This window comes from Astyanax mexicanus, chromosome 11 (assembly GCF_023375975.1).
Source record: "Astyanax mexicanus isolate ESR-SI-001 chromosome 11, AstMex3_surface, whole genome shotgun sequence".
Taxonomy (NCBI): domain Eukaryota; kingdom Metazoa; phylum Chordata; class Actinopteri; order Characiformes; family Acestrorhamphidae; genus Astyanax; species Astyanax mexicanus.
Genome location: NC_064418.1, coordinates 4,830,624 through 4,854,759, shown reverse-complemented (window position 1 = coordinate 4,854,759; position 24,136 = coordinate 4,830,624). Strand labels below are relative to the sequence as shown.

Sequence of the window (24,136 nt, the reverse complement as noted above, 5' to 3'; positions counted from 1 at the left end):
ACGCAGAGTCAGAAGGAAGAAAGTCTCTCTCTCTCTCTCTCTCTCTCTCTCTCTCTCTCTCTCTGTAACTCTCTTTCTCTTTCTCTTTCTCTCACTCTCCCTCTGCCCTCCCATTGGAGTGAGGTACTCTTTCATGCCATAATCTAAAGTAGCGTAGCTGGTAAACATGGTGGCGGGTGATTTTTGACAGTGTTTTTGCATTTTACTGTGGAAACATGAAACTTAAAACATAAAACTTCTTTGCCTGCTGTCATCTTCTTTGACACTTCAGACAGCACAGCTTTCTTCCACGCAGCGTCAGAAGGAAGAAAGTCTCTCTCTCTCTCTCTCTCTCTCTCTTTCTCTCTCTGCCCTCCCCTTCTAGTGAGGAGATACTCTACCATGCCTGCCGTGGCTTCACACCGAGGCGGGAGGGAGCGGAGCAGACATGTCGGAAACCTCCCACGAGGGGCCCCGTGTAATTCGATGCACGCTGTTAAAGCTTAGAGTATATTGTCTTCTCTTGCTTATGAAGCCTCCACCCACCGGCCCACCCTACATTTAGCGGATCATGTGACCGTGGTAAGTCATTTGCAAGTACAACAGTTCTCTGTGAGCCCCCATTCATTTCCTGAGAACTACCCAGAGCAGCTGAGAGAGAGAGAGAGAGAGAGAGAGAGAGAGGGGAGGACTGTATAAGGAAAACACTTTCTGCCGCTCTGCAGCTCCCGATCAGGTCTGTATCAGTCCTTTCACTCCTCTTATTGTCTCAGTCTTTCTTTCTGTTCTCTTCTGCTTTTCTCGTCTTTTCCCTTTCTGGTTCCTGGATGCTGTTTTGCTCGCCTTGTGTCAGTGTCTCTGTGCATCATGTTCAGCTGTCAGTGTAGTGTCATCTCAAATGATGACAGATCACACGAGCCAGATCACCTCTTCTTCTTCTTCTTTAGAACTACTGACTCTTCTTCACTACTGACTCTTCTTCACTACTGACTCTTCCTCATTAAAGATCACAATTCAAATATTTTCCTTTTTCTTCACCCACTGTATGCAAGTGGTGGATATTGATATGTTGGTTTATAAGCGATCACAATCAGTCAGATCTTCTCCTTTTCTTCACTATTGGCTCTTCTACATTATTGGCTTTTTATGCAAAGTTAACCACTGTAAGCAAGTGGTATATATTGGTTTATTGGTTTATTAGAGAGCTTCTTCATTTTTCCACTACTGGCTCTTGTTCTTCTTTACTATTTGATCTTCTTCAGAGTGGTGCGCAGTATGCAAGTGGTGTGTATTGATATATTGGTTTTATGTTATCATGAGAGATCACAAGTCAGATCTACTTCTTTTTCTTCTTCTTCACTACTGGCTCTTCTTCACTATTTGTTCTTCTTCACTATTTGTTCTTTTTCACTATTGGCTTTTTTGCATAGTTGTCCACTGTGTGCAAGTGGTGTGTATTGAAATGTTGGTTGTCATTAGGGATCACAAGTCGGATCTTCTTCATTTTCTTAGTCTTTACTACTGGCTCTTCTTTACTATTGGCTCTTCTTCAGAGTGGTGGTGCGCAGTATGCAAGTGTATTGTTTTATTGGCATATTATATATTGGTGTATATAGTGTATTATATATTGGTGTATTGGTTTATTAGAGATCACAAGTCAGATTTTCTTTTTTTTCTTCTTCAGTACTGGCTCATCTTCAGAGTGTTATATGCACTATATGCGAGTACTGTATACTGATATATTGGTTTATTAGAGATCACGAATCAGATCTTGTTCTTCTTCTTCTTTCCAACTGCCTTTTATTCACTATTTGCTCTTCTTCAGAGTTTTACACTGTATGCAAGTGTCATATATTAGCATATTCATTTAAACATATGCTACATATTGGTATATTAGTTTATTAGAGATATAGAGGAAGTGTATGTAGTGTACATCCTGTTATTTCACACCGTAGGTCTGTATGTCTGTTGTTCTCTTCACATGTCTCGTTTTTTTTTGTCATGGTATGTCTGAAGATGTGCTTAATGATCAGCATCTCAGCAAGCAGCTGTTCTGGACTGTTCTTTTTTATGAGGATTTTACGAGTTCTGGTGTTGCTCACATTGTTGATGTTAGTGTAAATGTTTGGCTGTGTGATTGCCTCTATGTGTGTGTGTGAACTCTGTGTTAGTGTGTGTGTGAGTGTGTGTTCCTGGTGGTGTCACACACTGACGCACAGCGCGCAGTGTGTTGGAGAGAACTTGCTGCTCTCGCTGACTGTTGAGACAGACAGTGTTTCTCTGGGTTAAATATTGACACACTGTCAGAAAGGTGCGCGTGTGTGTACGCATATATGTGTGTGTGTGTCTGTGTATATATGCATGTGTGTGTGTGTGTGTGCATATGAAGAAGAGGGAGGATGCTTATGAGCTCATTTTTTTAGATCTAGGCTCAGAAAAGTTTCATCACTGTCATAAATTTTCAATGTGTGTGTGTGTATGTGTATAAATGCATATATACAGTACACACAGAGTGTTTGTGTGTGTCTATATATCCATATGTGTGTGTGTGTGTGTTTGAGGCAGAAGACAAGGCAAGAGAGAGTGTATGACAGGCTGGCTGGCTCGGTAACCGTGGTGACCGATGGGTTAAGGACTGGAAGGCTCGGGTGGCAGTGGAAGGACACCAGGGGGGTGGGAGGTGTGTGTGCGCAGGGTGGAGGCTGACGGGCGGGTGTTGCATGGGTGGCGTCTTGGATGTCATCTGCTCCTCTCTGGCACTTGTAGGGGAACAGTCATTGGTATTGATGGCTGGCTGTCAGCAGCCCGGCGCAGGGTGGCTGTGGGCTGGCCTGTGGCTGTTCTTTTCAATTACAGCAAACCTGGCCAGAGCTGACAGCAAAGGCATTCGTACGCGGGGAGCAGTGTGGGGGTGTGGTATAGGGCAGGGGCTTGTGTGTGTGTGTGTGTTCTGACCTGTGGGACTTTAGCCTGTGTTCATGCTTGCCTGTAACTGTGAGGCAAGCCGGGCTTCAGCTGCCCCCCTGCTGCTAAAGGCAATTCAGTCCAAGAGAGATTAGGTCCTATTTGACTTTCACTCTCCCTCTCTCTCTATTTAAGAACCCCCAGCTCTGAGACGATATCCAAAAGCAGAAGCGAATAGTTTGTATTTGTGTGTGTGTGTGTTTTCAGTACAACACAAACTCTATGAGCCATTATTTTAGGTTAAAGAAATAGAATAGAGCAGGTTGGAGCAGGCCTGTCAGGATAAATCACCCACAAAATTGTGATTGTCAATTTAAAACTATTTTATGCCATGCTTATAATGTTAATGCACACTAATTGGCAAAGAAAACACATTAAAAATTAAAAGTTGCTTAGATTGTACCAAATTGAAAATGTCTGGAATATAATAAAGAGGAAGATGGATGATCACAAGCCATCAAACCAAGCTAAACTGCAAGAATTTTGCACCAGGAGTAAAGGCATAAAGTTCTCCAAAAGCAGTGTGCAAGACTGGTGGAGGAGAACATGATGCCAAGATGCATGTAAACAGTGATTAAAAACCATGGTTATTCCAGCAAATGTTGATTTCTGAACTCCTAAAACTTTATGAATATGAACTTGTTTTCTTTGTATTATTTGAGGTCTGAAAGCTCTGCAGCTTTTTTTTTGTTATTTCGGTAATTGTAATGTAAAAAAATAAAAAAATGAATGAATAAAAACACTTTTTTAAAAAGTCTATTTAAGAATTATTTAATTACATAGGTATTTCATTACCTATACATTGTATGATAATATATATAGGGTACTACTTTTTTTTGCTGTTTTTTAGAAAGGAAAAATTCACACTGTTCTCATTTCTCATCATTATTTATCTACTAGAGACAAATTATAGATTATATCTGTCCAGTATCATTTGTTTTACATTGATACTGGATATATGGAGAAATTTGGAGTGCATTATTAGTATAATATATAATATTAATTCTGTTGCAGTAGTGTATTCTTGATATATACATATATTTTTTAATTCATTTTTATTTTCTTACATCGTCAATAGAATCGTTATGGTAAAAAAAATACCTTAGTATGAAATATATATTGTGATATTATTTTAGGGCCATATCGCCCACCCCTAATATTATATATATATTACAACATTGTAAAAATGATTAAAGATGATTTTTTTTATGTACTCTAAAATATCCCTATTTGTTGCAGTTTTCATCTAAAATGAATCGCATGTGAACACAGATTCCGCCGCCAACCAATCCAATCCAATACCAATCAATCTTTCATTTAATTCCTGTGATTGTTTGCACTTGCCCTGCCTTTGAGTCCCTCTATGTGGCCTTTATCTGGAGTGCATCAGAGGATTCTGTCCCTGGGTCCGAGGTAGCAATCAGCCGGGTTAAGGGGCTCAATAATAGCACCCAATCATCAGAGGAAAGTCTGCTTATCTTCTTATCACCAAGGCTAGTCCCAGTTTGCTCAGCTGCACTGCAGGATTCCATTAAAAGTCCAGTGTGGGCTCCAGTGGAGGAGTGAATGAGGGAGTGCTCAAGGTTAGCACACCTCTGTGTTGCCCGGAGGACCGTATTCTCGAGCTTGTGGGTGGGGGGGCAGGGTGGAGTGTGTGTGTGTGTGTGTGTGTGTGTGTGGAGGGTGGGGGGGTGAATTATTGATGGCCGCTGTCGGCTGCAGGACACCTCGCTGGAGGGATCAGCTGGCAGAATCCCTGAGAAGCTGCCTGCATCCACCCAGCTAGCGAGCTCCACCCAGGGCCTGGCTGTAGGCACTGAGAGATACTCTGGGTCCAGAGATACCCCATCTGGGTCCAGCTCGGCCCCCGGGGTTTCGGGAAGGCCAGAGCCTCTCCTGATCTGACCTGTCTTGGAAATAGGGGTGGGTGATATGGCCCAGAAAATAATATCACGATATTTCATACTATGGTATTTTTTTGTGTTAACGATACTCTTGACAATATAAGAAAAAACACTGAATTAATAAAAATATATATACTTCAAGAATACACTACTGCAACACAATTTTTAAATTAAATTTTATTTTAACATATGATATGATATGGCATATCCCTAATTGAGATATTAAAAAATACAAGAATTGTATCAGATTTGTAACTCCAAATCTGATCTCCATATATACAGGATTAATGTAAAATAAATGATACTGGACAGATATAATCTCTATAGTCTCTAGTAGATATTAAATGGTAAATGAGAACAGTGTGAATTTTTCTTTTTTTTTAAAACAGCAAAAAGTTGTACCCTGATGTGATAGTTAGGGTTGGTTATATGACACAATATTTCTGGGTATAATTATATCATTCACCATAATAAAAAATGTTGGCAATATTATTGCTTATGATACGATATGGCACACCCATACTTCGTAATGTATCCTAATGATTTGGGATGTACAAAATTATCAATATATTGAATTATTGTGATATTTTGTTTTGCTCCTCTTCTTGTCCTTCTCTATCCAACTACTATATCATTTTTCGGCATCCTAAATGTTTTTGCCTTGGACATCTATGTACTCTATTGCTTATATACATCATTATTTATAAGTCGATTTGGATAAAAGTGTCCACTAAGTGCAATGTAATGTAATGCAACACTGTATAGATTTTCTAAAACACAGTACTGGTTCATTTTGTGTTTTGTTTGAACCCAAACTAATAGAAATCAGTGCATTTTTTGGGCTACTTAATTATATTCACCACTGCCGTCAAAAAATCTTTATTGCAAAGTGTTCAAAATGAAAATGTACTGTGTTATGAACGTCTGTGGCAGCCTTAGATATTGGGCTAGTTTATACTTCTGACTACCAGGTTTTGGACAGATTTTGGACAGGATTTTTTTTGCTGGATCTGGCAACCCTGGCTGCAGCTCGTAGTAATTAAAGCATATGTTTAAATGTATAATGAGCTGATGTACAGTGAGCAGGGCTGGTGTCTTGTCCCTTATCTGGTGTGTTTACTTTCAGGGGGAGTACTGCACTCTATCACACGTTAACAATTTTTAATATATATATACATTTTAATCATACATATTATATTGTCAAATTATTTGCAATATACAACCCTTTAAATGACAAATACTACAAAGTGCAGCAGCACACACTAGGAAAGGAAAAAAAAAAGAACGAAAGAAAGAAAAATGCACATTGATGAAGCTGGGGTTGTCATGCCGACTGTACTACAGCCGAGGCAATAAGGCATTGAGACCAGCCCCCTTCAGAGAAGAACACATTCAGAGGGGTATTTTACAATTGAAATGCTAAACTGAGCGAGCGATTAGTGCAGTGCATTCAGAGGCCTGGGAGAAAGAAAGAAAGAAAGAGAGAAAGAAAGAGAGAAGAAGAAGGGTGTGTTATATAGAAAGACGTACTGCACATTGTTGCATCATGTCCTGTCATATCTGTTCATTATAAAGTTCATTTCATGCTCGTTATGTGTGTAGGTAGAGCATATGAGAAGCTGAGAATGTTTTACTCACTAACAACATTGACTCAGTGGACTCAGTCATGCTTGGCTCACGTACAGCCACTGACAGCATGATGTCACTTTTTTACTGTGTGAAAAACATGGATTTCCTTTAGCAGCACATCACTGATGCAATACCATAAAACAAAATGATAATTATGATTTTATTGCACTAATAATATGTTTATTACTACTGCTCCTCCTAACACTAATACTAACAATATATAATGCAAATAAATTATATAGTGTAAACTAGGGATCAAATAAATCAAATTAATGGAATAATGGAGATTGTATATCTTTACTTATAGAAGCTGCAGAGTGAATCTTTTGAGATAGGCTTTTGCTTCTGTCAGGAACCTGTAAAGACCTTTTTTATGTGGCAGTGATTTTTTTATATTTTGCTCTGTTAATAGAAGGAAATATAAATATATTATGAAAATATATATATATATATATTATGTTTACACCATGTTTAATATAAAAGTTGCTTGTAAGACTGAAGGGTGCTGCTCACTAGAGGTGTGCCAAAAAATCGATTCACATAAGAATCTTGATTCTCATTTACTACGATTCAGAATCGATTTAAAATGTCCCAAAATCGATTCTGAGGGGCGGGTTTTGGACTGATTTTGGGCTGGGTATTTTTGTTGGACCTGGCAACCCGCTTGTCCCTTCAAACCGAGGTCTTCCAGACCCACACAGAGCGTAGTAGGTGTTTGAGAATCACCGGTAAGATGGCAGAACAAGCACTATATTACCTTAGATTAACGTGTAGTTTTAATGTTTTATGGCAGAATGCTTCATAACAAGCATAAAAAAGATCGCTAGTAGTTAGTTTCAGTAACTGTTAGCTAGCTAACAAGCTAACTTTCCAGTTCCACCTTAAATAACGCTACAGGTGGCTGCGGGCTGCAGCATTTAAGGCGGAACGGAAAAATAACAATAAGCTAATCAGAGCTCATTTCAGCTCCTCATCACAGAGGAATTAAGGAATGGACAATATGAATTAATTTCTCCACCTCCTGCCCCCTTTCTGAAGAAATACAACCACCTTAAATTAACTAGTTAATCAGCAGCTGCTCCTGAACTTTAGCGCTCCACTGCTATCATCACATCAGCCCAGCAGCGTCACCTACACACCACCGCTAGTAGCCTGGTAATAAAGCAGTGTTATTTATTATTTATTTATTGTTCATTAACGTCATTGTGATATCCCAGTGATTCCTCTGTCACTGAGGACCCACATTCCTGCACATTTTATTGTTTTTGTAACACATTACTTGCTCCAGGACCAGTGTATATTATGGAGGGTTTTTTTTCAATAAGATTCATAAGCCAGAAGCAGAAATTTTTATAATTCAAATCGTTTTGAATCAAAAATCGATTTTGAATCGAATCGTGGCCCCCAAAATCGGAATCGAATCGAATCGTGAGATAGTAATCGATTCCCACCCCTACTGCTCACTATTTATAAACCATAAAAAAGTGCGCTCATAGCTCATATATTTAAAGAATACTGAGTTTTTTTTAAATATATCGCACAGCTTTAGTACAAACCACTATTAATAAAAATCTGTGTAAACTATTACCTAATAAAAGTGCTTTAATAAAATATGAAACATGCCATTCTTTAAAATCAACACTTGAGTTAAATAATTAGTCATTGATTAAGAATACATTTTGAGAACAAAAATATATATCGCAAAACACTTTGGAAAGGTTCATGCAATGCGATGAAAGGAAAAGCAGACCCCACAGAAAGCTTAGAAATTACTTTTATTTTTTATGAAAATCTTGATATTTTAATGCTTAAGTACTTTTCAGTACTGTTTATTGTTTATAGATGTTTTGGTAACACTTTACTTGGATGGTCCATTTGATGATGCTCAACTGACATTCAACTAACATTCAACTAACATTCAACTGCATGTCTGTTAAATGCATTTGAACTATAAGGTAAAAGTAAATGACTCTTTATTGAATGTAACCCTGCATCCAACTCTAACCCAAACTCTAATCTTAACATTTTATCACTGGCTTTAGAGTTAGATTTAAAGTTTAGGTTATGGGTTAGGGTTAAGTGTAGGGTTAGATTTGAGGGTTGATTAAGGGTTAAACATATGGTTAAATTGCAGTTAATAGACATTCAGTTGAATGTTAGTTGAGCATCAACAAGGGCATCAAATGGACCATCCAAGTAAAATGTTACACTATGTTTTATTTCAGTAAAATATAGAGCTGTTTAGAGTTTTTTAGAGTATTGAGAGTTTATCATTTTGTATAAAAGTTTAACACTGGTGCGCTACAGTAGAGTAGAGTACGAAAGGTATCTAGAAAGAACAGAGCTGCATCTCAGAGGACTCCAGTCTGTTTGTGAGGGCATGGTGCTCCACACACTGAGCAGAGGAGGAGGAAGAGGAGGAGGAGTAGAGGCCGAAGGGCACTAATGAGGAGTAAGGAGGCCGGTGTGGATGAACCACAGTCCTGCTCTCCCCAGCTCCTCCTTATTTCGCCATTTCGCTAAGTTGACAAAAATGTTCTTGTGCGTGTCCTCTGGTGTATTCAACCCTTGACCCCGGTGTCCAGCGCCGGCTTGTTTACCGACACTGTACTCAGGGAAGAGGGACCAGCTAAACTTTGACACAGTCAGCAAGATGTGTGGGGTGGGGGAGGGGGGGGGGGTAAGGGGTGGGCCGGCTCCTCACTGCAAATAATTTACCGGTTGTTGTCCGTCGGTTGGAAATCCACGCAGAATAAGGATCAGCTGTTTGAAATAGATGCTGATGAGCTGCCTGGAGATGAAGCCCAGCATGAATATCTCTGACAGTAAGAGGAATCGCAGTGTGCCACTCTCAGCCCGTCGGCATGGCAACCAGGCTAGCGCAACGCTACAGGCTGTCAGTTTAACCTGCGAGAACTTTCTGAGAAGTTTAGAGAGCGAGGAGTGACTAGCTTTAGCTTACTGGCTAAATCCAGGATGAATTTGCTTTAAACCGAAAGTCCAGAGTGGTCTAATGTTCCCAGCCTTAGTGGAAATTTGCAAACCTGTGTAGCGCTGTGAGGGTCGCATTACCCTGCTAATTTAGCTGCTAATGCTAATGCTGCTGCACCCAGCCTAAGTGGAAATCTGTAAATCTACCAAACCCTCAGAGTGGTCCAGTTTCTAAAGGGACAAGATGGAGAAGGATGTTGGAAAGAACTGCTGGCTAATATCTTCCTGGGTTCCTCAGTGTAGCGCTGTTGGGTGGCATTTACCTGCTAATTTAGCTGCTAATGCTAATGCTGCTGCACCTAGCCTTAGTTGAAAATCTGTAAATTTACCGAAACTCCAGAGTGGTCCAGTTTCTGAGGAACAGGAGGGAGAAGGATGTAGGGAAGCTTCTTTTCTAGCCCACATGCTCTGTGTGAACTCCGTTACCAGCTGTAGGTCAAATGTTTTGGGGAGAAATTAAGCAAACAACATGTGCTATCAATTTGGAGCTGGAGGCGAAGCACAGTATGGCTCTGCTCTGAAGGGGCCCATGGACATGTTAATATATGGCCTCATAAAACGCCAGAGTTAAACATATGAGTGCCTAATCTTGCCTCATATACCCAATCTAACACCCAATGGTGCATGGTGCTGGTGCTGGTGCATGGTGCTGGTACCATGTTTATATATCTACGGTATATAGTTTTAAAAGAGTTTTCAAAGTATATCTATATATCTGAATATCTCTGTGAAACATGACATTCTGTAGATTTTACTTACTAGTTAAATACTTGAATAATTGATTAAGAATACATTTTGAGAATAAAATATATCTAAAAACATTGTGTAGAGGTTCATGCAAGTTAATAAAATTACATACATTTCTACTGAAAATGTTTTTTTACAGCAATGACATCATATCTTGATCCTTATGTACTTTTTAGTACTGTATATTGTTTAGAGATTTCTTCAATAATATATAAAGCTATTTATGTGTCTCTATATTCAAAACCATTTATATAATATATCAAAAATTACCATTTTATAATATTGTGTCGGATATTGCAGGTTACCATCTGAGGATGAGTATTTTATGGCAAATCCGGTTTTACCTTTTCTGCTTTTGTTTTTTTATAGTTTTTGTTTTCGTCTCACTTTGGACAGTACCTGGCGACACCCTTGTGCCTTACTAGTGTAGCATTATGCTCCTTATAATCAGGTGTGCCTTGTTCATGAAAATAGACCAGAAGGTAGACATTTAATAATAGGATAGTGCTAAAAGTACGGAACTTTATATCTGTTACAAAACTATACTTTTTTATTACAGCTGCTCCTTTATTCACCTCAACATTACAAACTATTATAGCTATAGAAATATAGAAGATTTTAGATTTTTAGATTTTAACTACACTGTAGTTACACTAATATATAAAAAGAAACGAGTTATTTTTGTTTTAGCAGTGTGTATTAGGTGAGAATAGGAGAAAGTGGGCAATAGTGAAAGCAGAATCCAGCGAGCGCATGTGAAGCACGAATGTAAACACAGCTGCTTATTCTATTAAGTGGACTAAGAGTACCGGACTGGGTCAAATTTCAGTTTAAAAATACCGATGGACTTCGCGAGGACTTCCTGTATTACTTAACGTTCCAGTGGTCAATAGATTGTACCTTTCCTGTTCCTTTTTCTCCTTCCAGTGGTTACTTAATAGCTTAATAGCATGTATGTTAGTAGTGTAGATGTCTGAGAGTTCGGGCGGCAGTGACTGTGACTGTGTGTGTGTGTGTGTGTGTGTGTGTGGAGTTTGTGTCAGTGTTTATGTTGACCGGAGAGTGTTATTGTATTGTACACTGCATTGCTCAATCAGTTTGTGCATTGCTCAATCGTTTTGTGTGTGTGTGTGTGTGTGTGTGTGTGTGGGTGGGTGGGTGGGTGGGTGGGTGAGCTAGACGATGTGTACTGGGGCTTTGCACAAGTACTATGTGTGCTGGAAAAAATCTGGATAAATATAAACTTCTGTTTACCTGCAGGAGACGGAGCTCATGCTCTCTAGAGGTTGTGTTCTGGGCTCAGATCAGTCACGCCAGAAGATGTGGAAGTAACAGTTGGATGGATGTAGTTCATGCATGCTCATGCACACAGGAGAGGGAGTCTACATTATATCAGTTTAACATGCAACTTTTCTTGTTTCCAGCTTAGTTGTTTAAATTTCATACATTTTTCATGATTCACTCTGTATGAACATGTTATAACAAATATAGAGGAATGTGAACATTGACTTTAAAGTACTTTTTGTATATTTTATACAGTTATATAAAGGGTGGGTGCTGCACCTCTACATTTTTTTAGTTTTGTGGTAGATTTTTGTTGTTCCATTGCTTTATTTTTGTACAATTTTGTATTTAGTTTAACTAGTATAATTTTTAACAAAATTTGTTTTGCTGTTACTCTTTGCAAAATAGACAAACATTTATCGATTTTTTTTGTTTCTATTGAATGTATGAAACTCCTACTAAATAAAACATATTTTTGATTTTGTTGCAGTAGTATATTTCTAAAATAAATTTAAAAAATGACACATTTTGACATATCGCCAATAATATTATTATCGCAAAAATACCCTGAGATTTCCGAGCTATTACGTGGGGGGCAAAAAAAAAATGTTTTGAAATATGTTTGAAAATATGTTTTGAAATTTGTTTGAAACTATGTTTTGGAAAACGAAATGTAATGGGATGGAGTGCTACAGAATAGTAGCTCTCCAGCCCAGAGGGTTGTTGAACCCAATTGCAGAACAGCTGAATTAAATGCAGGTAAACCCAATAAGAAAGGGAAAAAAAAATCTATATATATATATATATATATATATATATATATATATATATATATATACTAAAGTCACGCCGAGCGCGATAGAGAGAGAGATGGGGAGGAATGTAAACAAAAGCTCACCAGAGAAACATTTTATTATTAATTTCTTTATTATCATTCATTGTAGTTGAAACAACCTCACGGGCCAGATGTTTCATAAATCCCCTGTTTTAGGTCATATTTATATAGAAAATTATTGAGGATTCACGAACTTTCAAGCACAAATGTATGTCTGCTGATTTGTGTGCTTATGTTTTTAGTGTATTTTGCTGGGGGAGGGGCTTTGCTCAGAGGCAGAGAGAGAGATAGAGAGAGAGAGAGAGAGAGAGAGGCTGTGAGGACAGTGCTTTAAGGCAAGTTGCTTAAAGAATCTCACCATTAATGCTGGAGGATGCAGCCGATCCCCAGAGACAGAGGAGGAGTGTGTTATTGTACTGATGATAATGCACTCCTCCAACTCCACGCCGACCCCTCGCTCTCCTCACAGCTACGGCACACTCTCTCTCCGGCACCGTATACGGAAACCTCTACTGATCTTCAGAGAAAAACTACATTCATATATTTTCTTACAGCTCGGCATCTTTGACCCTTTGCTATATAAGAGAATAGTCAGAGTTCCCGTTTCTTTTTTTTTTTTTTCTCACACTGAAGGTTATAGCGAATAGGATTGGCTCCAATAAAAAAACACATAGCTCCAATGGGTCACACAGTACAGACGATGCGTTTGATATAGGTCAAAAGTTTTACAACACCCCCATTTTTTCCCCCATTGCTGAATAGCAATTTAAGCTACTCAGGTCCAGTCAATAACTGGAAATGATACCAAATCTAGTGTAGACAATTTTGCTGTAAACTGGAGCAAGGCCTTTAAGAAAAAACTAATGAAATAAAAACTAAAAAAAGGTATTTATTTATTATGATGTTGTAAAAAAAAAGGTGTATTGTAAAAAAAAAAAGATATATTGTTTAAAAACAGAGAGGGTGATTTCTAGCAAACAATTCATTGGTTAATGAATAGCAATGGAAATAAAATTAGCTTTGGTAATTTACAGAGAAATTAACCACTACTACAGGAAGAGTCATGTTTGGCTGACCCACATGGCAACAGCTTTAGCTCAGCTTAACATTGGACTAAGTCTCTGCAGTGAAGAGAAGAATCAGAGGTCTGACTTATAGGTTTGACAGGTGGAGTGTGGTTGGTGTGGTGCAGTGGATAACACCACAACCAACCAGTGAGTTACCATGTAGAAGACTGGGGTTCAGATCCATTATTAGAAAAATAAAAAGATAAATAGACACAATCATACTAGACGTCAAACACAGCACATACAGTATCTTTGTTTTTCTGAGCCATTTTTTTTTTTTGGAAGTAATTACTCAAAAACATCATGCGCTCGCACAGCTTGAGCATGTAACATTATTTTTGTTTGCAACATCTGTTCTCTGGACTGTTTTCTTTGGATGGATGCACTACCTTTACAGGCAAAAAAAAAAGTAGAAGACTGTCCCCTGCAGTCTACAGCTGGTCCTGGCACACAGATGGCTTCTAAAAAGTTAGCTTTGGCCACTTTTAAATGGATTTTAGTTGAAAGCCTGAGACAGCTGTGATATCCAAACAGTGGCCCTAGAGCTGGCATAAGCTTTAGGAGCAGCCACTTTCTTCTCAGCTGCCAATCAACCAACTATTGGACTATTGAGGTTGGAGAAGTAATAGGATGCGCATTTGGAAACTGCGATAATTGAGCTCGGAGTCTTAAGGAGAGCCCTATTCATGGTCATTTATTCCAGTACAGTATCAGTCTCAGTAATCGTGAAGCTTATGATGGTCAGAGGGTTAACAGTAGGGTTCACGGCGACTGTGTTTTACACAGACACTCCTGACAGTGAGGCCTGTCAAATCTGCAGGCTCATGTCAGTGATGTGACTAATTACACTAGGCTGAGTTCATTAAAGAGGAATTAATGACATGTGAATGAATGTGACATTAAGAACCTGCTTCGTTAATCACTGCGACCTGTCACAGGCAGGTCCTCTCCCTCCTCCCTTTCCTCGCTGGAAATCTCCAAGTTCGGGAAGTCTGGTCCCATATTTAAATGAAGCTTGACATTGCTGTGAGAAGTTGACTGCTTTGCTTTGCTCTGTTGCATGTGTCCTCAACAGAGAACCATGCATTATAGGGATACCTACAGTGTATTTTTGTATTGAACGAAACATTCATAAAATACATGCAGAGGGGTATCTATCAACTTAAGTCTGTGTTAGTAAAGATTAGCTGATGCTAAGCAAGTTAGTATCTTGCTTAACAGCAACAGGGGTTGGACAATGAAACTAAAACACCTGGTTTTAGAGCACAATAATTTATTGTGGTGACTGACAGTTCTGGTGGAAACAGGTGAGTTGAGATGCACATTGAATTCTGCCGTGATTTGTTCAGCCGTGGTTTTAAGTGGTTTTAAGGATACAATCCGGGTTAGCACCCGAACATCCCTTTCAGACAGCTTCCTCTTACAGCATCCACAGTTAATCCTGTTAGATGTGGTTGGTCCTTCTTGGTGGTATGCTGACATTACCCTGGATACCGTGGCTCTTGATGCATCACAAAGACTTGCTGTCTTGGTCACAGATGCGCCAGCAAGACGTACACCAACAATTTGTCCTCTTTTGAACTCTGGTATGTCTCCCATAATGTTGTGTGCATTGCAATATTTTGAGCAAAACTGTGCTCTTACCCTGCTAATTGAACCTTCACACTGTGCTCTTACTGGTGCAATAATGTGCAATTAATGAAGATTGGCCACCAGGCTGCTCCAATTTAGCCATGAAACCTCCCACACTAAAATTACAAGTGTTTCAGTTTCATTGTCCAACTCCTGTAGCTAGCTGATAATACTACAAGTTAAGCAACAAAAGGGTTACAAGCAAGTAACACTGAGTAACAAATCATCACAGTTTAGCAGTTTAGTTACCTTGTTGAAGTCTAAAGTTTAAACTGGAAAAAGTGTTTAATTCATCCTTATATATATATATATATATATATATATATATATATATATATATATATATATATACTTATATATCCCTTTATCCCTATATAGCCTTTCATGTTCACCGTGTCAGGACCTATCGTACTGAAGCAGAGGGTCTCTGGAAAAATGTCTTTAAACAGTCGGACGCTTTTATTTGACTCAAAGAGCCAATCAGAAATAAGCAAGAAAATATATCCTCAGGTTGCACAGCAAAATAGGTCTTCGTAATTGGTTTAGAGTTTTTTTTTTCCAAAAATATAAAAAAAAAATAGTCCTTGCTCGCATTGCGTTTGGGGGGGCAAAAACTAAATTTGGGGGGGCAATGCACCCCTCACCCCCCCAGAACCAGCCCTGAGTTGATGCCTGAAAGCTCACTCTCTGTAATTTTTTTTTTTTAATTCAGCTTTGGAAAAAGAGAGAGAGAAAGAGCAAAAAAGACCCAGCGAAAGAGAGAGACAGAAACAGAAAGAGAGAGAGAGAGAGAGAGAGAGAGAGAGAGAGAAAGCGAGAGAGGTAGAGGCAGAGGGAGGGGGAGGGGGAGAGGAGGTAGTAGTAGGTCTGTCCTGGCAGTCTATTAGCGCACTGCTCTGCATTACAGATCAGACCAGCAGGTCTCCGTGTGCACAGAGGGCTTGAGGTCAGTAAATAAGGAGCAGAGGGAGTATGTCAATGACTGCAGATTCATTATTGATCCAGGGTCGTCCACTTCATCACTTCTTTCACCCATTGTGGTTCTTCTAACAGTGATCAATCACACACTTCTACACCTCTGGTAGAAGACATGCCCATATGTCATGGTTATTATAATAAACTCTCTGTCACATTGTGTTTCTTTTTCTGAGGAGATTATGGATTTTGTCAGTAGACAGTACTGTATTTTTTGGACTATAAGGTGCTCTTAAAATAGTTTAATTTTCTCAAAAATCTTCAGTGCACATTATAAATGAATTTTACCAGTCAGGTATTAAGGAGTTATTAAGCAGTAAAGCCACTCCTTTATGGTACAGCATTTTAAAGGAGTCTCAGTGAAGTTTCTGCAGCACCGAGACTTGAGACTGAAGCACTGTTAGCATTAGCCGTTAACCACGCTAAGCACTAGCTCTTTCACTGTTCAGAGGTGAACATTATTGACCTGTAGCCTGCTGCTAACCCCGGCTAGCAATGCTGGAGCAGCATTAGCATTAGCATTAGCCACTACCGTGTTTAGCACTAGCTCTTTCGCCGTTCAGAAGGAAGTATATTTGACTATATCTCTGTGGGACGTGGGACAAATCACTAAAGCTCCAGCCTTAGTGCTGGAGACATTTGGAAATCTAAGCTTACTGTAAATAAACTGAATTCAACAAGAATATTGTTTTTGCAAAACTACAAAAAATTGTGAAATTATTGTAGGGCCATTTTGAATTTAAATGGTATTCTAAATTACACATTTTGCCAAATACTATGTATAAGTAGAGTAAATGTCAATTTGAAGATATGTGAGCATGTATCATTAAAAATACATATATCTGGCCCAGTTATAGACACAGTGTATATTGGAGTGTCTATTAACAACAGCCAGTGTATAGCATAAACTGCATAAATCACACAGTAGCAAATATTGAAGTATTGTGTGATTGAACACATAAAATATATTATCCTATTTTAGTATTTTTATTTTATTTTTTGTGCTTGTTTTTTCAATTCCCTGTGATACTTCTGCTATGCTTGTGCATTTGCTCCACTAAATAGTATTCAAGAAAATCTCAGAAAACCTTTAATATTATGATCATCATGATATCATCTTTTATGAAAATGTCATTAGTATTGTGTAGTATCCTTTTAGTATCCTTACCTCTGAGTGCAATTGAGGTTTTTGTGTCAGATCTATTTTGGAGCATTGGTCACTGACACCCTTGCACTTTAAAGCATGGGGGTGGGTGGGGGGTGGGGAGGTTCTTGCCATGGCAGGGGTCATCCCTTTCTGGTGCTGGCTGTTAGCCACCATTTTAAGGTTATTGGTTGTATATATATATAGAATCTAGTCTCACTGAGGGGGTGTGTTGTACATTGGTTCACTGTGTCGGGGGACATTGGTAATCAGTTCTCTGACTGAGAGTCATTGTGTGAGCATTGTGTTGTGTGTTGTTGGTTTTATAGTAAGTAGTTGTGTGTGTGTGTGTGTGTGTGTGTGTGGGATGTAAAGCAGAGTGATTTTGCAGCTGTACAGGAGAGTGCAGACGGAGGTCAGACTGCTGTGGCATTGCCAGATTTAGCAGAGGAACCGAGGCTCAGGAAGCCAGACATGTTTATGAGAAATGGATAAGCCACGCAAGAAACACCCACATGTAGTTTTGCATTGACTGTGAACACGAACACTGGACTAAAACATGTTTCTTGTTCTCCGGCAGATTTTTTTGCCCCAATAATAATATAAGATATAAGAACTCTTTTAATGTATAGTCCAGGTGTGATTATCGTATTTAACCTTATTTAACTTCTTAAACTCTTCAATTCTTCACAATATTTAATTGCAGTACTATAGTAATTAACACCAATTTCATAGGCCCTACAATAGAACCCAGTGGGATGCCACACTCAATTTTAATGGTTACCAAATAATGCATTATGAGTATTAACAGAATTATATGTAATTCTGTAGGCAGTGTGCAAAAATATAAAATCATAATTAGCTGGTCAAATTCTTCTAATTTTTCACTACTACAGCAAGAGACTATACGCCAGAGTAAAAAGTTTAGTTTAGTTTATTGTTCACTTCAATTTTCCCTTCCACCTTAAAATATTCCCATTCCACCTTAAAAAGGCACATACATTACATTGCGTAGAGTCAGCAGTATATGTTAAGTGCTTTATGAGTTTTATACATGTATGCTCTTATCATTTTATATTATTGTGCAGATATGACAAACCGTCCAACATAAAACAAAATTTGAACTCTTCCATTCCACCTTAAAAGCAGAAGACGATAAGTTTGATGCACACACACACACACACACACACACACACACACACACACACACACACACACACACACACACACGCGCGCACAAAACGCGTCTTCAGCCTATAGATTGTGTGAAATTATAAATTAGCAGCATTTAAGGTGGAATGATAAATTAGGAGCATTTAAGGTGAAATTATAAATTAGCAGCATTTAAGGTGGAATGATAAATTAGGAGCATTTAAGGTGGAATGATAAATTAGCAGAATTTAAGGTGGAATGATAAATCAGCAGCATTAAAGGTGGAATGATAAATTAGCAGAATGTAAGGTGGAATGATAAATTAGGAGCATTTAAGGTGGAATGATAAATTAGGAGCATTTAAGGTGGAATGCTATAAAGTGTAGAGGCAAGAAAAAGTGATAGCAGCTACCTACACATATGCTTATGCAAGCAAAAATAAGTAAAAATACATTTTATAATTCAACTCAATTTAATTTTATTTATATAGTGTTGTTTACAACAAAACACAAAGCAGCTTTACAGAGAAAAACAGGTCCACGCCTCTTATGATCCACTTTAGGATGTGTAAAATATTTTTTCTAGTCCTGTATGTGGGTCCATAGCTTAGTCTAAATTCTCAAAGTGTAATTATGTAACTTACATAATAATCATGCCATATTCATAGTCAATGCTCAGATCTGCAGATCTGACTAATAAGCCTCAATTGAAGGGTTTTATTGGGTTTATCAATTAAGCTAGTTATTAAGATGTTCATCTCAGAATCCTATATTCCATGTATCTTGTTTTCACAGCTGCTTGTATTTACATGTGCTTTCACCTTGTAAACCCAAATAGTGATGTCTTGTGTGTGCTGAGTGGACTCTGTCCTCTGTCCCACTCTTTACACAACTCTGACCTTTCAGCCTTTTCAGTTTACCAATGAACAAAACCTGCCAAATACTTTCTTGTGTAACATTATGTAACATGTTGAGCGCTGACAATAATATTAGGACCTCTGTGTAATATTATTATTACATAAGCTTTTACTCTTTAGTGTATTAGCTCCTTAGAGTTTGCATTACACATACATTTGTTGACAAGCTAAGAAACACAGATATGATCTTATCAAAGTTACATCGTTGTGCAATGGCAACATTTATTATGATATAAGAAAAATGTTTTATTTGCAAATCTCAATCCATCTGACCACCAATGCTGATTTAACTTATTTTTAATTCTCAGTTGTCCAAAACGAGGAATTTTAGAGCTAAAATATGGGATACAACACGTAGGCAATGTTTATATAACCAGGTTAGAGTGACTCTAATAATATATATATTTTTTTTATAATGTGACACAGACTTGATTTTTAGCAAGAGGATGTGCAAAACTCAGTGTATTTATTATTATTATGTTTTTTTTGTAATTTTGTTTCAAGGAATTTTTGAGCTAAAATATGGGATTCAACACATAGATTATGTTTATATTACCAGGTTAAAGTGATTGAAATAATATTTTTTTTGCCATAATGTGACTCAAAATTGATTTAAAAAAAAGGATGTTTAAAACTCAGTTTCTAATTTTACTATATTTTCTTCCCAATTGCTCAGTTGTCCAAAACAAGGAATTTTAGAGCTAAAATATTGGATTCAACACATAGGTTACGCTTATATTAACAGGTTAAATTGAGTAATATATATATATATTTTTACACAGACCTGATTTTTAGCAAGAGGATATTTAAAACTCAGTGTATTTATTATTGTGTTTTTGTTTTGTAATTTTGTTTCTAATTTTACTACATTTTCTCCCTAATTTGGAGGGCCAATTATCCAATCCATGTTTAAATGAACTCCCCTTATTACTAGCAAGGCCCCCATCATTGGGTTGCCAGTGCACTCAGAGGAAAGCACAGCAACTCAGCTCTGAAACACCAGCTAACAGATGCCTGTGCTGACAAACATTAAACTTGAAGTGATATGGGAAAAGAGCGCCTCTTACCCACACAGAGAGAAGAACATCAATTGTGCTCTCTCGGACTCTGGCTGCTGATGGCAAGCAGAAAGATTTGGAATTGAACCCGCTTACTGTGACAGCGCCGTACTCTTACGCTGGACCACTCTGACCCATATCATTATGTATTTTTAACCTCTGTTTTAAAGTTTGATGCGTTTAACAGTACCTTGTATTGTAACTCATGTAATAAGAATTACACTTTGCTGGGACTAAGCCTGGAGTTGTATCCGGAAGGCCGAGCTCTCTCAACCCTACAGGATTACTGACACAGGATCTCCCCGTGCAGAAATAGCAGGAGCCCAAGGGCAATCCAGCGAACTGCAGGCACTTCCGCCGGCCCTGCGGAGAGTCGCCTTAATGTTTACATCAGTATCAGCGTTCTATTAATGGGCTTGCACTTCCTATCAGGTGTTTGGGGGCCTAGCTGGGGATGCTGGGGAAAGTGATGAGCTGTAGGGCCTTTTTACAGCTGCCGCAGTGTTATCTGTTTTAATATATATATATATATATATATATATATATATATATATATATATATATATATATACAGCTCTGGGGAAAAAAAATAAGAGACCACTTACAAATGACGAGTTTATTTCATTTTAACAAATTGTAAACTTCTGGAATATAAGCAAGAGGAACATGGATGATCACATGCCATCAAACCAAGCTGGACTGCTTGAAGTTTACACCAGGAGCAAAGGCATAAAGTTGTCCAAAAGCAGTATGTAAGACTGGTGGAGAAGAACATGCCAAGATGCAGGAAAACTGTAATGGAAAACCAGGGTTATTCACTAAATATTGATTTTTGAGGTCTCAAAGCTCTGCATCTTTTTTTGTTATTTAAGCAAATTCTCATTTTCTGCAAATACATGCTCTAAATTAAAATTTTTTATTTGGAATTTGAGAGAAATGTTTTCAGTAGTTTATATAATTTTATTCAAACATATAACTTTAAAAATCAAAATCAGAGAAACTGAATCAGAAACTGAAGTTATCTCTTATTTTTTTCCAGAGCTGTATATACAGTAGTTATGAGTTATTTTAAAGCTTTGTTCACTTTTGTTCACTCACTTATTGTTGTGTCTCACTCAGTGCTGCTATGGATAAAAATAGCCAACACACATATGTAGACTAGACGGAAATTAGTGTAAAATTCACTCTCGCCAGCGTCCATCACACTCCTGAGAGAACATAACTGTCTGTAGCCTTTTTTTTTTTTTTTGTCCTGCAGTTCATCTGTCCAAGTCGTTCTCCAGCGCTCTGTCTCACAGCGGGAGCACATTTGTTGTAGTTACTGGAATAATGGAGACGACAAGATAAGTATACAATTGAATAAAGTGAGCGAATAAAAGACTGGTGGCTGGTGAATTTAGCCAGGGGAGAATGGCTAAGGGAGTCCCTGGGGTAAAGCTCAGTGATCAGAGTATACACACACATACTGTATACTAACAGACACACATACACACACACACACACACACAGATACACACTCGGAAGTCTCAGCGGTACTGAGGCAGCATATCCCTCTTGAGTCCAATTCAAAAATGTCCCAAAAGCATCCAAAGTCTTAAGGCCGACTTGCCTGCCAAGGAAAATGCGCCTTATGAAATGGAAAGTCTGAAGTCATTCACGGTGTGCCAGAAAAGATTAACAGACGAAAAAGTGTTCACCAGAGTACACGGAGGGCCGGGGTTAGGCTCGGCAGTGTCAGTGGACGGAGCATGTGTGGAAAATGAATTACACAAGGGCCGCGGAAGTTCATTTTCAATTTAGTTTCAGTGGACGAGTAGGAGCTAATACTTTACTACGCCTGAGCTTTTACACACACGGGGACTCTACTCTCACTACTCCTGTAGTGATATGATCTTTTGGCATGTGTGTTTTTTTAGTGGCCAGTGCTGAAGTGATCTCTGGAAGAGGGAAGTGGAAAGTGGAAAGCGTGCTGCCATAGACGTGGGTGGTGCTGGCGGCTGTTAAAAAAACTACTTGTTTAAAATTTTAACTAAAAATTAGCAGAAAATCTAATGAACAAACTGAATCAGTGTTCAGATTGCCTTGTAAAAAAAAAAAAACTATTCCCCCCATTTCCTTTTCTTCTCTAAACTTTAAACTTTAAACTCTTCGCAGAACTGTGGCTCTCTGCTTTTGGTTCTCTGCTGGGGTTGTTTCTGGGCTGACTCATCATATTGGGAGTGTTGTTCGCAGGGGCTCGGAAGAGGGAAGTGGGTTTGGAGCTGAGCTGAGCTTCTCTCTCTCAGACACAGTGCAGGCCAGAGGAAGCCCTCTCCTCCTGTTCCATGTGAACTCTTGCCTCCGCATATGATTTTTGGCTTTAATGCTGACAAGATCCCTTATCTGAAAAATCCCCAGGAAGCTACAAGAGGCCCAACGCAATAATAATTCCGCAGACAAGACAAGGACGAGAGGCTCCGAGCCCTCAGTGATGAATAATATGGACGCTTATAAATCTTGACGAAATCTTCCGTCTGCCTACAACAGAGCTGAGGAAGAGGAAGGGTATTGCTATTGCTGCCGTCTTGCATGTGCTCGCTGTTTGTTGTTATGTAAAATGCTGTTCCTTTTTGCATTGGCTGTGAGAGGCTGTGTGGCTCTGCTGGCATATTTCGGCTCTGTGCAAAGTCAGTCGCTCTTGGCTGGGCTCCATCGCTCCTCCCCATAAACACACTCTTATACACACTCTTCTACACACACAAACACACCCTTTTACACTCTTCTGTATTTCCCCCTCGGCCTGTGGCAGCAGGACCAGCCTCTGTGCCACAGATGCCCGCAGTTGCTCAGGGCGCTCAACATGGGAACAAAGCTTTGGCGGAACGGAGGAAGCCCGTCTGTTAGGGCTCTGTTCCCCCTCTGCACAACTACAACTCACAGAAAATAAAAAAATAAAAAATATATATATAAAAATATATATAAAAAATACGCCTCCATTTTTGCAGGGCACGTATATCATCCTCCTCCATCCACTCTTACTCTCTCTCTCTTTCTTTCTCTGCTGCTTCCTGTGTTCCAAATCCAATCCAGTCTATTCTTTCTTTCTTTCTTTCATTTTTTTCTTTTTTATGTGTGACTATTATACACACTACTCCCCCGCCCGAGTCGAGTCTAAACTCAGGAGACCCCGGCAGAGACACAACTTGATTTCTTTTACCGTAGATTCCAAACCTTGATTGAATCTACGATACAAGCCGTCAGTTCACTCCCTACACCCCGCACCCCGCACCCCGCACCCATTCTCATGTCACTCATATCAATGCCATGCCGGGGTTTGGGTTTAGGAGGCGGGACCAGATTAAGTCAGGAAAGAATGCGAAAAAAAAAGAGGCTAAAAAAAAAAGGTTGCACAATACAGTGCAGAGCCGAGCTCCACAGAGCCGAATGCTCAGTGCTCTTTAAATCTTTGTCTGGCAGGGTCAGCGTGGGGTCTGGAAGGTCAGGCTTTTCTGTCTAGGCCTGTCACCTCGTATTGATCTGCTCGTCATTTGCTGAGATCCAGGACCGCCCACTCGACTCAAATCACCCATCCCACCCACCAACCTTGTGCGGTGGCGATTGCCTCCATCAGTAGCCATGCACGTGACTGCGGTGGTGCAGCTAGTGTGTGTCGTAGATGAATTTCAATCAAGGTCAAGACCAGATAAAATAGTTTTAGAGGTCAGACATTTCAGAATCTTTCAGTCTTAGTTAAACTGAAGTAAAATCTGGCAAGTTAATGTTCTCCTCCAAGCGTGTTGAGCTGTCTGATCATGTTGTGATTGAATCAGTTAAAAAAGGACGCATTGGCTTATTTCACTCTTTCAGAATTGTTGGTGTC

The 24,136-nt window shown here is 38.9% G+C and overlaps 1 protein-coding gene across 2 annotated transcripts in view; it reads left to right on the top strand.

Moving 5' to 3' along the window:
* Window positions 1-404: 404 nt before the first annotated feature.
* klf12b (Kruppel-like factor 12b) overlaps window positions 405-24,136 on the top strand; it is a 71,022-nt gene continuing 47,290 nt past the window's right edge. The window contains exon 1 of one of the 2 annotated variants that reach the window (XM_007227785.4): window positions 405-561. The gene's annotated coding sequence lies outside the window, so the exon portion shown is untranslated. Of the gene's footprint in view, window positions 716-24,136 lie in introns of both variants that reach the window. The other variant, XM_007227784.4, reaches the window with a different exon arrangement.